Consider the following 15159-nt stretch of genomic DNA (forward strand, 5'->3'; position numbering starts at 1 on the left):
TGGCTGAACTGCGCAGAGCCACGGATGTTTCTCTCAGAGCCACCAAGGAGACCGCTAAATCTATCGGGCGGTCTATGGCAGCCCTGGTGGCCACTGAGAGGCATCTGTGGCTCAACCTGAGCGATATTAAGGACAAAGAAAAGCATGTTCTGTTAGACGCTCCGGTTTCCACTGCCGGGTTATTTGGGGATGCAGTAAATATTGCGGTTGCAAAATCACAAGAAGCCGCTAAACAAGCATCTGCTCTTCAAAAGCTTCTTCCCCGCCGTTCTTTCTATGAGGCTGCTGAGCGGGAGCAGCCTCACTCCTCTAAAAAGGGTGCTGAGCATCGTGCCACTCAGAAGCAGAGCGTGTCCTCCCGTGCTCCCCCACAAAAATCTCGGGGACACGGAGGGCGCGCTCAAACCCAGCAGTCTTCGAGGGGTAGAACGGATCTGCGGACCGTTATTACCGCCAAGAAGGCTGCTGGGAAGAAATCCTGACGTCCGAGGGCTCAGGATTAATGAGGGTAGTCCCCCCCGAAGCAGAGCGGTTAACACCTCTTTTTACGGTGCCCGTCTCTCTTCGGTACCCTCAGGGGACCGTTCTGCCAACCCTGCCGCCATCGGTGTTACAGGGCGCAGCGGTCTCCGGCGAGCACATATCTCAAGGACCACCCGGAAACGTAGTGGCCTCGGGATGCCCGCCCCCTCCGAGGAGGGTGTTAGAGCAGTCTGTTCGGTCGCTCCCTGCCGGTGCGCCGTTACAGGGCGTCGAATTGACTGCTCAACAACAACAAAATCCAGAAACCAGTCTCGAGAGGCTGGTACCTCTAGTAGAATCTTTGACAGCGTGGAAGCTACTGTCAAATGTTTCTCGTTGGGTCCTGCAGACCGTAGAAAAAGGGTATCAGATACAATTCAAGAAACGCCCACCTCGGTTTATGGGGGTCCTACCCACAGTGGTGGGCCCCGAGCAGGTTCTGGTTATGGAACAGGAAGTAAACACTCTGTTAGAGAAAGGGGCCATAGAATATGTACCTCCCTCCGACAGGGAAACCGGGTTTTACAGCCGGTACTTCATAGTTCCAAAAAAGGACGGGGGATTGCGTCCCATTTTGGATCTTCGAGTTCTGAACGAGTCAGTCATGCAGCTCAAGTTCAAAATGTTGACATTGAGACAGATCGTGCCACAGATCAGGTCCGAGGACTGGTTTGTCACGATAGATCTCAAGGACGCATATTTCCATATTTCCATCCGTCCGTGTCATTGGAAGTTCCTGAGGTTTGCTTTCGGGGGCAAAGCATACCAATATCGTGTTCTTCCATTCGGCCTAGCTTTATCACCCCGCACTTTCACGAAATGTATGGATGCAGCTCTGGCGCCTCTGCGCCTTCAGGGGATTCGCATCATGAACTACATCGACGATTGGTTGATTTTAGCTCAGTCGCATCAGTTGGCGGTTCAACATCGAGATGTTGTTCTCGCCCACATGAAAGAGCTGGGGTTACGGCTGAACGCCAAGAAGAGTGTGCTTTCTCCACTCCAGAGAACCACTTTCCTAGGCGTGGTTTGGGACTCAGTATCGATGCAGGCGCGCCTGTCACCGCCACGTATAGAGTCCATCCTTGCAGCTGTGAAAAGTGTAAAGCTAGGCCAGCTACTCACTGTCAAACAGTTCCAGAGACTGTTGGGTCTCATGGCAGCAGCTTCCAACGTGATACCTTTTGGACTGCTGCACATGAGGCCCCTGCAGTGGTGGCTCAGGACCAGGGGGTTTTCCCCGAGGGGCAACCCATTTCGCACAATCAAGGTCACGCGGCGATGCCTACGTGCCTTGGTTATGTGGAAGAAACCTTGGTTCCTGTCCCAGGGCCCAGTGTTGGGAGCTTCTTGTCGTCGCAGACTGCTAACGACGGATGCTTCCCTCACGGGTTGGGGAGCGATCCTGGAGGGTCGCTCAGCTCAAGGTCTGTGGGAAGACCATCATCGTTCCTGGCATATCAATCGCCTAGAGATGTTAGCTGTCTTCCGGGCTCTGAGGAGCTTTGTCACAGACCTCAGGGGACACCATGTGTTAGTGCATACGGACAACACGTCGGTAGTCGCCTACATCAACCACCAAGGGGGTTTGCGCTCGCGCCCATTATCAAATCTGGCACGCCATATCCTCTTGTGGTCCCAGGGGAAGTTGCTGTCACTCAGAGCAGCCTACATCCCCGGGGTTCAGAATATAGGAGCAGACACTCTGTCGAGGCAGGGGCCGAGGCCCGGGGAATGGAGGCTCCACCCCGAGGTGGTGGAGCTGATATGGAGGGAGTACGGCCAAGCACAAGTGGATTTGTTTGCGTCTCGAGAGACGTCTCACTGTCCACTTTGGTTCTCCCTCACGCATCCAGCTCCTCTGGGACTGGATGCTATGGTTCAGACGTGGCCGAGGCTACGTCTGTACGCCTTTCCCCCAGTTGCTCTGCTCCCGGGAGTTCTGGAGAGAGTTCGCAGGGACCGGGTTTGCCTGCTTCTAATAGCCCCGCGTTGGCCGGGCAGAGTATGGTTTCCCGATCTGGTCTCCCTCCTCGACGGGCATCCTCTGGAGTTACCCGTCAGGAGAGACCTTCTGTCCCAGGCAGGGGGCTCAATATTTCACCCCCGCCCAGAACTGTGGAACCTGTGGGCTTGGCCTCTGAGGGGGCCCAGCTCATAGAGTCAGGTCTCTCAACTGAGGTTGTTGAGACCATTCTACAGTCCAGAGCTCCCTCCACGAGGAAACTTTATGCCCTGAAGTGGAGAGTATTCACTTCTTGGTGTAGTGACCGTCGGTTGGACCCAGTCCACTGCCCAATTGGTACAGTGCTGGAGTTCCTGCAGGACCGGTTCACTGCAGGTCTGACCCCGTCCACTTTAAAGGTCTATGTGGCGGCCATAGGTGCTTACCACATTCCTTTGGGTGGAATGTCTGTGGGGAAGGACCCTCTGGTATCTCGTTTCCTTCGTGGCACTTGGAGGCTGAGGCCTGCAGTCCGCTCTAGGGTGCCGCCATGGGACTTGTCCATTGCTCTACAAGGCCTGTCCCTGGCCCCCTTTGAGCCCATTGAGGAGGTTTCGGAAAAGTTTCTGACTTTGAAAGCTATTTTCCTTCTTGCCATTTCTTCTCTTAAGAGAATTGGGGATATTCAAGCATTGTCGGTTGCTCCGTCCTGCTTAGAGTTTGCTCCGGGTATGGTGAAAGCTTTTCTCCATCCCAGACCGGGTTATGTCCCCAAGGTCCCCACTAATGTGGCCAGACCTATTATTCTGCAGGCCTTCTGTCCTCCTCCCTTCCAGAATGCGGACCAGGAGGCTAATAATTTGCTTTGCCCAGTTCGGGCGTTAGACGCCTACGTCCACAGAGCTGCCCTGTGGCGCAGAAGTGATCAGTTGTTTGTTTGCTTTGGCTCCCCTAACAAGGGAGGGCCGGTGTCTAAGCAAAGAATGAGCAAGTGGGTGGTCGAGGCTATCTCACTTGCTTATGAGGCGGCTGGGCAGCCTTCTCCTTTGGCTGTCCGGTCGCACTCTACAAGGAGTATGGCGGCCTCTAAGGCCCTTATTTCAGGAGTTTCACTACAGGATGTCTGTGATGCGGCAGGCTGGTCCTCACCGCACACTTTCGTCAGGTTTTACTCTTTGGATCTAGACTCTGCTCCAGGGTCTCATGTTTTGTCATCCTAGTGCTGCTCTATTAGATTACACACAGGACAGACATTCGTAGCTATGGAGGCGTTGGTATAGACGTTCCCCATAGCGTCATTCTCGACGCAACGGGAGTTCCCTTGAAAGGGAACGCCTCGGTTACGACTGTAACCTCGGTTCCCTGAAGAGGGAACGAGCGTTGCGTCGCCTTGCCATATCTCCTTCATGCCTGTCAGCTCGACTTCAGACTTTTACGAAGCTTTCGTTTTCTGTTTCGGGCCGGCTTTTATAGCTTCCTGGTACGTGACGTCACCCGCCTCTGACGTCCCGCTACACCATTGGACTGATTTTACATGTGCTTCAAGACGTCATCACGCAAAGCGTTCCCCATAGCGTCATTCTCGACGCAACGCTCGTTCCCTCTTCAGGGAACCGAGGTTACAGTCGTAACCGAGGCGTTTTTGCCCCATTGACTTCCATTATAACCACATTTTTTGATTGCAAAGCCATGACACCATATAATTATGCATTTTTGATTGTTGGTGGTTTTCCCTGTTGGGAAGAGGTAAAATTTGTCATTTTTACTGTTGATAACCAGATGGCACCATTAACCCTTTAGATAGGCCTGTGCAAAAAAAAGCTTAGTTTCTGGCTTTTACATGGAGTTATATGGAGTTTATATGAAGTATAATAGCATAATAAAGTGTGTGTTTGTGTGTGTGTGTGTGTGTGTGTGTGTGTGAACTCACCTTGATGCGTCTGAGAAAATCAAAATATGCACCTCAGCTCTCAGAACTACATGGAGTAAACAAAAACAAAGTAAGTGTATTTATGCATCTGCTGCCTTTTGATGGTGAGAAATGCAGACTAAACAAAAACAAAGCAAGTGGATTTAAACGCGTGCATGCAAGCCTGCTGGTCATTTGATGGTGAGAAGAGCAGCAAGCAACATGAGAAAGGGCTTGACTTGTAGTGACGTTTTAGAGATGATTATGCAGCCTGACCCCTCCAGCGAGCTGCAGGAAGTATCGTCTTCCCCCTCTGACACCACAGACTCAGGAGAGTCAGATCCTGATTTGGATGTGGCACCCTCATCATCCTCTCTAGCTTCCACTGAAGGCGAGGAGGATTCGGAGGATCCTGGATCTGGGTAGATTGGGAGAAACGGCGAAGTGTGGTTTTCCACTAACGCGGAGACAACTCCCTTTCTTCAGCCTGCCAGAGGCGTGACTCCAGGGCCGACGCGCTATGCCATCGCAAGGCATAGTCATACATGTTTGTATGACTGTACAAACATGTATGTGTTGACGCAAGTCATGCTGACAATGAGGTCAATCATCTCCTCCGTAAAAAACAGATTGAACACGGAATCCATGTTCTGGACCTTTGCGATGGCATAGCGCGTCGGCCCTGGAGTCACGCCTCTGGCAGGCTGAAGAAAGGGAGTTGTCTCCGCGTTGGTGGAAAACCACACTTCGCCGTTTCTCCCAATCCACCCAGATCCAGGATCCTCCGAATCCTCCTTGCCTTCAGTGGAAGCTAGAGAGGATGATGAGGGTGCCACATCCAAATCAGGATCTGACTCTCCTGAGTCTGTGGTGTCAGAGGGGGAAGACGATACATCATGCAGCTCGCTGGAGGGGTCAGGCTGCATAATCATCTCTAAAACTTCACTACAAGTCAAGCCCTTTCTCATGTTGCTTGCTGCTCTTCTCACCATCAAATGACCAGCAGGCTTGCATGTACGCGTTTAAATCCACTTGCTTTGTTTTTGTTTAGTCTGCATTTCTCACCATCAAAAGGCAGCAGATGCATAAATACACTTACTTTGTTTTTGTTTACTCCATGTAGTTCTGAGAGCTGAGGTGCATATTTTGATTTTCTCAGACGCATCAAGGTGAGTTCACACACACACACACACACACACACACACACACACACACACACTTTATTATGTTTTTATACTCGATATAAACTCCATATAACTCCATGTAAAAGCCAGAAATTAAGCTTTTTTTTGCACAGGCCTATCTAAAGGGTTAATGGTGCCACCTGGTTATCAACAGTAAAAATTACAAATTTTACCTCTTCCCAACAGGGAAAACCACCAACAATCAAAAATGCATGATTATATGGTGTCATGGCTTTGCAATCAAAAAATGTGGTTATAATGGAAGTCAATGGGGCAAAAACAGCCACGAACAGTAAATGAGGGAGAAAAAGTTAAAATCTGATGCTGCACAAAAACTAACAATGCATCAAAACCAATGTTGTTTCTAATCTTTGACATGTCCAAGACTGTGATAAAAGGTAAAAAAAAATCCAGTCCACAATCACATTTTATATTGAAAATTAGTCATTTTGTGTTTTTTTCCCCCCAAATCAGTGACATAATTTACAAATTTGGCAATTAAAGAGTTAAAATCCTGAATTTTTTTTAAACATTTAGTATTTTTGAGCAGGACTCAGGTTGATTAATAGATTTATGCAAAAAAAATTGAAAAAAATATTTATCTAATACATTTTTACAGCAGTTTAAAGTAGTGGCTGTTTTCAGCCACAAACATAACGAAAGGTAGTAAATTTAAACAATGCACAAGGGCTAGAGGAGGCTCTGAAGAGTCTTAAAGGATATTTCACATAATAATGAAAACCTGTCATAATTTACTCACTCTCATATGCATGTTCCAGACATGTATGATTTTCATTTCTTCTGCTCAAAGTTGAAACATGTCTATTCACATGCATTGTGAATAATGTGTGTGTGTGTGTGTGTGTGTGTGTGTGTGTAAGTGTTTGAGCAGCTGCAGTTTCAGTTCAGTCACTGTGACTCTGACTGACGGAGGTTTTTGTACGACTCTTTATCACTGTGTGAACACATATTTACTGTTGATGTAGTTGTAACTCTTGCAGTAATAATGTCCAGCATCTTCAGTCTGGACTCCACTGATGGTCAGAGTGAAATCACTGTTAGATCCACTGCCACTGAATCTAGATGGAGTTCCTGACTGGAGGCGGTTTGTTAAATAAATCAGGAGTTTAGGAGTTTCTCCAGGTTTCTGCAAGTACCAGAATAAAAAATAATAAGGTCTACTGTAATAAACATCTCTGCTGGTTTTACATTTGATATTCACAGTTCCTCCTGGTTGTTCTGCTGTTATTGAGGGACTCTGAGTGACGGTGATCTGTCCTCTACACTCTGAAACACAACAAGAAGAAAATACACTCAAAACTTTGACAATATACTTGAAGAAATGAATTAATATCAAACTTGTGCTCCACAAACCTTGAGCAAACGCTGTGAGAGTCCAGATGAAGATGATGATGAAGGTCATGTTGATGAAGATTGTTGTGTGTGTCAGTGATGAAGTGTTAAACTCACAGCACTATAAACACTCTCACACACTGAAGATCTGATCAATATGCAAACACACTCCACATCATTTACCTGAAGACAGTCACTCATTAACAGACACAAAACACAATTACTGAAGTGAGAACAGAGTGAAAATAATGTTTTTCATATTTAATCTTCTACAATAGCCAAGATGTTAAAAATGATATAATTCAATTCAGTTCTGAATAAATCTACAAGACCAACTTCAGTATATGAACCTGAATATCGTCTGTGAGAATATTTTTACTGTAGTTGGAGTGAAACTCTGCTGTTAATCCCCAAATTTTACACCAAATCCATGTGTGTTCCTGCAGTTTATGAACAGACATGAGGATCATCACACACTTTGTTTAATGTGTCCTTCATCCAAACTTCCTCCTGTTCCTCGACGAGGTGTGAACTGTGTCTATAACTCCAGTCAATGCAAACTCCTGTTGTAAGTTGATTCTCCACATTGAGGATGTTTTGTCTTGGTCTGAGGAGGAAAACGCCTCAAGAGGCTCGGGTGATTCTGTAGCCAAGATCGGCCCGTGATGCTGAACGTCCTCAAGACACTCGACATCATGTATTTTTCTAATGTCAGGTTTATGCATCTTTTACTCTTTATCGCTGAGCATTTGATGTTTTGTATTGATTATCTTTTAATTGATTATGTAATTGGCATGACACATTTACCTGACTAATAATTAATTGTTACATTTGGATTTATTCTGATTTACTCTGAAATGATTAACTCTGGTAGATTACATTAAGTCCATAACACCACAACTCTACACTCAGGTTAGTAACGGACTGGCGTTCAGCCGAGGAGGAGCAGAGGAGCTCGCCGACTGAAGTTTCAGAGATCCGACTAACACATCGGCAAAGTCAATATATAGACTAATCTAAACAGGGTGAGCATTATTCTAACTAAGTGTACGTGTGAAACCACGGCATAATTATACAAAGTTACCATTAGAAGTAGTTAAGTTAGTCAGCTTAGTTCTATGGTAATGGTCGTGGCCTCTGGTTAGATATAATCTTACGTTAATTAAGTGTGTTCAGATCTATGGGGACTAAATAACTGACTAAACTGATCAAGCACAGATTTAAGATGCTGGTGATTCAGTTTAGAAAGAAGAATATATAAAATCATAAATGCAGAAAATCAACAACAAAAAAAATGTGGTGAAGGATTGAAAAATATCCACTGAAGTGAAAATCAAAAGTGACTGAATTTCTAGATGAAGGATGTAATAGGAAAAAGGAGACAAATATGAATTCTGAAAAATCACAATCAAAAAGGTGAAAAACTGATAATAAGCTCCATAATAAGATCATATTGAGTCGTTTCTTCACTGTTGTGTGTGTGTGTGTGTGTGTGTGTGTGTGTGTGTGTGTGTGTGTGTGAAAGTGTTTGAGCAGCTGCAGTTTCAGTTCAGTCACTGTGACTCTGACTGACGGAGGTTTTTGTACGACTCTTTATCACTGTGTGAACACACGATCACCCACACAATTATTATAAGAATCTGTTCTGCAATGGCGACTCATACAGTAATAATGTCCAGCATCTTCAGTCTGGACTCCACTGATGGTCAGAGTGAAATCACTGTTAGATCCACTGGCACTGAATCTAGATGGAGTTCCTGACTGGAGGCGATTGGCCCAATAAATCAGGAGTTTAGGAGCTTCTCCAGGTTTCTGTAAGTACCAGGATAAACGATCTCCACGGAACACATCTCTGCTGGTTTTACATTTGATATTCACAGTTCCTCCTGGTTGTTCTGCTGTTATTGAGGGACTCTGAGTGACGGTGATCTGTCCTCTACACTCTGAAACACAACAAGAAGAAAATACACTCAAAACTTTGACAATATACTTGAAGAAATGAATTAATATCAAACTTGTGCTCCACAAACCTTGAGCAAACGCTGTGAGAGTCCAGATGAAGATGATGATGAAGGTCATGTTGATGAAGATTGTTGTGTGTGTCAGTGATGAAGTGTTAAACTCACAGCACTATAAACACTCTCACACACTGAAGATCTGATCAATATGCAAATGGAGAAATATTTTATTTAAATGAGGCTCTAAATTAAAGTTCAGGAGGAGCTCGTTCTTCTCATCCTGTCAAACACAACATCAAATATATCATGTAATCGTCATGATTCATCAAATAAGTGTGAACTTTAAAACCTCACTTCATCACTATACCATTTTATAATATATATGTTTGGCTTTATACTTGAATTGAGTTTGCTTCATAACTGATGAACTTTGCAACATTTAAAACTGTTATTTAACTTGCATCAACACTGAACTCATTTAAGCTGAATAATGACACTATTACTTTACAGTTGAATTTATTAATAATAATAATAATAATATGTTTATTTTTTATAGAACCCAACCCATACACAAAAGAAATGTTTTGAAATATATTTTCAGAATATATTTTTGGAATATATGCAAATATTTGAAATTGGCCCAATAAATATATTTTAGTTAAATATATGTAAATATATTTTGAAATTTAAAAAGTCAACATTTTGACAAACAAACAGCATATTTTCAATTTATTTTTTTTAGATAGACCACTTCAGCCGTGGATGTGGGCATGGGAGAGCAGTGCTCTACTTCACCCACCCACATTTTTCCTACTGGTCGGGGATCAAACCAGCAATCCTTCGGTTACAAGCCTGAAGCCCTAACCAGCAGGCCACGACTGCCGCTTTACTGACTTTAGTTCCTATTTTTACAGAATTGAATACAGTTATTTAATAGTGTGTGTATGCAGCGTTAGACACTGAGTTCTATCTATTGTTTAAGTGCACTTCACTGTTGGAGTGTCACTGCTATACTTGCATCATAAATATTGTGCATATTTTCAATATTTAAATGACTTCAGGAAAGATGTCAATAAAACAACAATAAATCTAATAATGGCACTTAGTGTTAGGTACGTGCCACCTAATATGGCCTAATAGTCCTAGGAAAGCAACTATCTGTAATTTTACATTGCAGTCATTTAAATGTAAGTACAGTATTTATTATAGCTGTGTGTCATAATACAGTAGTGAAATATGGTAGCCTACTGTTGTGTATTGGGGAAAAGGTAGAGGAATTACTATGATCAAAATACATTTTCGACCCATCTTTAGCAAGCTAAACATTTTATGACCATATATTTTGTCATATATTTTACATTACATGTTATAAATGTAAATATATTTCACACTTAACATCATATATTTTTGTTATATTTCAGAATATATTTCAAAATGATAAATATAAGTGGACAACAATGCAAATATATTTCAATGTATTTGGAATATATGCCACATATATTTTTGACACTTTAAAGTATATTTCAATATATTTTTTTTCTGTATGGGGTTGCAATAACTCAGCGAGGTATTGAGGTGCGGGACCATGACAGGCTTTATAAACTAAGACTAATAGTTTAAACTGGATGCGATTGACCAAAGGAAGCCAGTGAAGTTGATGAAGGATAGGGGTAATATGAGCAGATTTTTTATTATGTAAGTGCTCGAGCTGCAGAGTTTTGTACCATTTGAAGGTGATGTATTGCTTTGGTGGGTAGGCCGCTGTATAAGGAGTTACAGTAGTCCAATCTGGAAGTTATGAAAGCATGAATAACAGTTTCAGCATCTCCAAAGTTAAGAGAGGGGCGTATACGAACAATATTCCGCGGTGAAAAAGGCATGATTTAACAGTCTGACCGATGTGTGAATGAAAGCATAACGTGGGGTCAAACAAAACTCCCAGATTCCGCACAGTTTTTGAAGGCCTAATCTGAACACCATCAATATCAATAAAAATGTCATGTCCGGGTAAACTCTTTGATTTGGAGCCAATTAACAGGATTTAAGTTTTCCCAGCATTAAGCTGTAAGAAGTTCCCTTTCAAGGGAACTCGCGTTGTGTCGAGTTTGACGCTATGGGAACGCTTTGCGTGATGACGTCTTGAAGCACATGTAAAATCAGTCCAATGGTGTGGCGGAACGTCAGAGGCGGGTGACGTCACGTACCAGGAAGCTATAAAAGCCGGCCCGAAACAGAAAACGAAAGCTTTCTGAGTCTTCAGTTGCGCTCTGTGTGAAATCTGTCTGTATATTTGGTGTTGTCTGTCTATATCATATATATATATATTCAGTATGGCGAGCGAGCAGCAGTTTAGAGTGTGTGTCCATCCCTGCCCGCGTTATTTAACGGGAGGTGACACACACACTCTTTGTGTTGTTTGTTTGGGAGAGGAGCATGCCCAGTCAGCACTCGAGGGTGGTGACTGTGTGCATTGCTGTGCGCTTCCATTGCGTACGCTCCGATCCCGCTTGGCTCGGTTCAATCCCGACCACGCTCCCCAGGGCTCGGGTCCCGCCGCTGCCGAGGCACGGCGTCGATCTCAGACCTGGGGTTCACAGATGGATTTATCAGTGGATGTTGAGACGGGCTCTGCCTTATCTCAGCATCCGTCTGATAGATCCAGTGCCTCTTATCAGGGTGTGGAAGCACGCGCTGCGGTTTCTTCCCCCCCGATAGAGGTACCAGTACTGCAACTATCCAGCTCTGAGGAGTTGGATGTTGTGAGTATTGTAGCTGAGTCTGAGGATTCGCCACCTCAGTCTCATGCGTTTGAGGAACTGCTCGATGTCATTACTAGAGCTGTTGACAGACTGTCTATTGAGTGGCCAGAAGATAGGCAGGACGTTCGTTCGAAAAGTAAGCTCGACGAACGCTTCCTGCCATCTCGTGCGCAGCCCCAGCGCAGGAGCCTGCCGTTTTTCCCCGATCTCCACACCGAGGTGTCGAGATCGTGGGCGAAACCAGTGTCATATCGAGTGTATACTGCACAAACATCACACTATTCATCCATTCACAATTATAAAGAGCATGGTTATGGGGAGATGCCGAAGGTGGAAGAGACGCTCGCGAGCTATCTCTCTCCAGCAACGGCATCTTCTCTGAAGGCTCCTGCACTTCCATCCAAGCCAGTAAAAGTTACTTCTTCCCTGGTTCATAAAGCTTATGCCGCCGCCGGTCAAGCTGCAGCGTGTTTACATACAATGTCCATAATGCAGGCTTACCAGGCTGAGTTATTGGGTGATTTTGAGGAGGGCGGGGGTATTAGTGCTGATACGGTGTCTGAACTGCGTAGAGCCACGGATTTGTCTCTCAGGGCCACCAAGGAGACGGCTAAATCCATCGGCCGCTCTATGGCAGCCCTGGTGGCCACTGAGAGGCATCTGTGGCTCAACTTAAGTGACATAAAGGACAAAGAAAAACATGTTCTTTTAGATGCACCAGTATCCACGCAAGGGTTATTTGGAGACGCAGTTAATAGTGCTGTAGCGAAGTCACAAGAAGCTTCAAAACAGGCAGCTGCACTTCAGAAACTTCTCCCCCGCCGTTCTTTCTATGAGGCTGCTGAGCGGGAGCAGCCTCACTCCTCTAAAAAGAGCGCTGAGCACCGCGCCACTCAGAAACAGAGCGTTTCCTCCCGTGCTCCCCCACAAAAATCTCGGGGACACGGAGGGCGCTCTCAAACCCAGCAGTCTTCGAGGGGTAAAACGGATCTGCGGACCGTTATTACCGCCAAGAAGGCTGCTGGGAAAAAGTCCTGATGTCTGAGGGCTCAGGACAAATGAGGGTAGTCCCCCCGAAGCAGAGCGGTTAACACCTCTTTTCACGGTGCCCGTCTCCCTTCGGTGCCCTCAGGGGACCGTTCTGCCAACCCTGCCGCCTCCGGCGTTACAGGGCGCAGCGGTCTCCGGCGAGCACATATCTCAAGGTCCACCCGGAAACGTAGTGGCCTCGGGATGCCCGCCCCCTCTGAGGAGGGTGCTAGAGCAGTCTGTTTGGTCGTTCCCTGCCGGTGCGCCGTTACAGGGCGACGAACCGACTGCTCAACAGCAGGAGAAAAATACGGTGCCGTCTCTCTTCGGTGCCCTCAGGGGACCGTTCTGCCAACCCTGCCGCCTCCGGCGTTACAGGGCGCAGCGGTCTCCGGCGAGCACATATCTCAAGGTCCACCCGGAAACGTAGTGGCCTCGGGATGCCCGCCCCCTCTGAGGAGGGTGCTAGAGCAGTCTGTTTGGTCGTTCCCTGCCGGTACAGCAACAAAATCCAGAAACCAGTCTCGAGAGACTGGTACCTCTAGTAGAATCTTTGACAGCGTGGAAGCTACTGTCAAATGTTTCTCGTTGGGTCCTGCAGACCGTGGAAAAAGGGTATTAGATACAATTCTAGTAACGCCCACCGCGGTTTATGGGGGTCCTGCCCACTATGGTGGGCCCCGAGCAGGTTCTGGTTATGGAACAGGAAGTAAACACTCTGTTAGAGAAAGGGGCCATAGAATATGTACCTCCCTCCAACAGGGAAACCGGGTTTTACAGCCGGTACTTCATAGTTCCAAAGTAGGACGGGGGATTGCGTCCCATTTTAGGTCTTCGAGTTGTCATGCAGCTCAAGTTCAAAATGTTAACATTGAGACAATCGTGCCACAGATTAGTCCGAGGACTGGTTTGTCACGATAGACCTCAAGGACGCATATTTCCATCCGTCCGTGTCATTGGAAGTTCCTGAGGTTTGCTTTCGGGGGCAAAGCATACCAATATCGAGTTCTTCCATTCGGCCTGGCTTTATCACCCCGCACTTTCACCAAATGCGTGGATGCAGCTCTGGCGCCTCTGCGCCTCCGGGGTATTCGCATCACGAACTACATCGACGATTGGTTGATTTTAGCTCAGTCGCATTAGATGGCGGTTCAACATCGAGATGTTGTTCTCGCCCATATGAAAGAGTTGGGGTTACGGCTGAACGCCAAGAAGAGTGTGCTTCTCTATTTAGAGGACCACTTTTTTAGGCGTGGTTTGGGATTCAGTGTCGATGCAGGCGCGCCTGTCATCGCCACGCTTCGATCCTGGCAGCTGTGAGAAGTGTAAAGCTAGGCCAGCTACTCACTGTCAAACAGTTCCAGAGACTGTTGGGTCTCATGGCAGCAGCTTCCAACGGGATACCTTTTGGACTGCTGCACATGAGGCCCCTGCAGTGGTGGCTCAGGACCAGAGGGTTTTTCCCCGAGGGGCAACCCATTTCGCACAATCAAGGTCACGCGGCGATGCCTACGTGCCTTGGTTATGTGGAAGAAACCTTGGTTCCTGTCCCAGGGCCCAGTGCTGGGAGCTCCTTGTCGTCGCAAACTGCTAACGACGGATGCTTCCCTCACGGGTTGGGGAGCGATCCTGAGGGTCGCTCATCTCAAGGTCTGTGGGAAGACCATCATCGTTCCTGGCATTCTATAGCCTAGAGATGTTAGCTGTCTTCCGGGCTCTGAGGAGCTTTATCACAGGTCTCAGGGGACACCATGTGTAGTACATACGGACAACACGTCGGTAGTCGCCTATATCAAGGGGGTTTGCGCTGGCACGCCATATCCTCTTGTGGTCCCAGGGGAAGTTGCTGTCACTCAAGGCAGCCTACATCCCCGGGGTCCAGAATATAGGAGCAGACACTCTGTCGAGACAGGGGCCGAGGCCCGGGGAATGGTGGCTCCACCCCCGAGGTGGTGGAGCTGATATGGAAATTATAAGTGGATCTGTTTGCGTCTCGAGAGACGTCTCACTGTCCACTTTGGTTCTCCCTCACGCATCCAGCTCCTCTGGGACTGGATGCTATGGTACAGACGTGGTCGAGGCTACGTCTGTACGCCTTTCCCCCAGTTGCTCTGCTCCCGGGAGTTCTGGAAAGAGTTCGCAGGGACCGGGTTTGCCTGCTTCTTATAGCCCCGCGCTGGCCGGGCAGAGTATGGTTTCCCGATCTTGTGTCCCTCCTCGACGGGCCTCCTCTGGAGCTACCCGTCAGGAGGGACCTTCTGTCCCAAGCAGGGGGCTCGATTTTTCACCCCCGACCAGAACTGTGGAACCTGTGGGCTTGGCCTCTGAGGGGGCCCAGCTCATAGAGTCAGGTCTCTCAACTGAGGTTGTTGAGACCATTCTACAGTCCAGAGCTCCCTCCACGAGGAAACTTTATGCCCTGAACTGGAGAGTATTCACCTCTTTGTGTAGTGACCGTCGGTTGGATCCAGTCAACTGCCCAATTGGTACAGTTCTGGAG

At 46.8% G+C, this 15159-nt stretch overlaps 1 protein-coding gene across 3 annotated transcripts in view; it reads left to right on the forward strand.

Annotated features, from left to right (window-relative positions):
• LOC311075644 (uncharacterized protein) overlaps nucleotides 1-15159 on the forward strand; it is a 64172-nt gene that overhangs the window by 32818 nt on the left and 16195 nt on the right. Inside the window, exon 1 of one of the 3 annotated variants that reach the window (XR_014604546.1) lies at nucleotides 8709-8727. The exons of the other annotated variants lie outside the window; for them this stretch is intronic. The gene's annotated coding sequence lies outside the window, so the exon portion shown is untranslated. Of the gene's footprint in view, nucleotides 1-8708; nucleotides 8728-15159 lie in introns of those variants that run through there. 3 annotated transcript variants of the gene reach the window in all.

Source organism: Abramis brama (genome assembly GCF_963993115.1).
Source record: "Abramis brama genome assembly, chromosome: 24".
NCBI classification, from domain to species: domain Eukaryota; kingdom Metazoa; phylum Chordata; class Actinopteri; order Cypriniformes; family Leuciscidae; genus Abramis; species Abramis brama.